Here is a 517-nt window from a genome sequence, read left to right as displayed (position 1 = left end):
TGATTAATTAAAAAAAAAAAATTGTATATTATTATTATTATTCATGAGAATACACATAAATATATAATGTATATATAAAAACTCTAATCATCTATTTTATGTAATATTATGTATTTAATTATAATTTTACTCCTGTGTCTAAACTTAGCATCTGTTTTGTCACTTCATACACAGCAAAACCAACTGCCATGAAAGGAATTGCTCGTAAGAAATTGATACTCATTCCACGATATAAACCTTTTACAATGCCGTCCTCAATATATATCATCTTAATTGTAGACAACATTCCAGACCTGAGAATATTCATTTTATATAGATTAATAATATTCAAATAAACAAATGTACTCATTTACTATAAATTTCTGCATTAATGGTATCTGTACCTCTATTCTGTAACTTTTAAGGACAAATGCGCTATAGTTATGCGTCCTTGCGCAGCTATTTCTCGATACGTTTTAGTTGCGCAACGACACGTAACGATAACGACATCGTTGTTACGAAGTTAGAGAATAGGCCT

At 28.8% G+C, this 517-nt stretch overlaps 1 long non-coding RNA gene across 1 annotated transcript; it reads right to left on the bottom strand.

Moving 5' to 3' along the window:
* Window positions 1-100: 100 nt before the first annotated feature.
* On the bottom strand, window positions 101-509 carry LOC115245886. The gene is made up of 2 exons (XR_003885619.1): window positions 384-509; window positions 101-293 (listed from the first exon to the last, which is right to left on the bottom strand). It is a non-coding gene; the product is annotated as an uncharacterized LOC115245886 (long non-coding RNA).
* Between the last annotated feature and the right edge of the window lie 8 nt (window positions 510-517).

This window comes from Formica exsecta, unplaced genomic scaffold (genome assembly GCF_003651465.1).
Source record: "Formica exsecta isolate Colony F162 unplaced genomic scaffold, ASM365146v1 C16284052, whole genome shotgun sequence".
Classification (NCBI taxonomy): Eukaryota; Metazoa; Arthropoda; class Insecta; order Hymenoptera; family Formicidae; genus Formica; species Formica exsecta.
The sequence above is the reverse complement of the archived record's forward strand: the minus strand, read 5'-3'. Positions and strand labels throughout refer to the sequence as shown.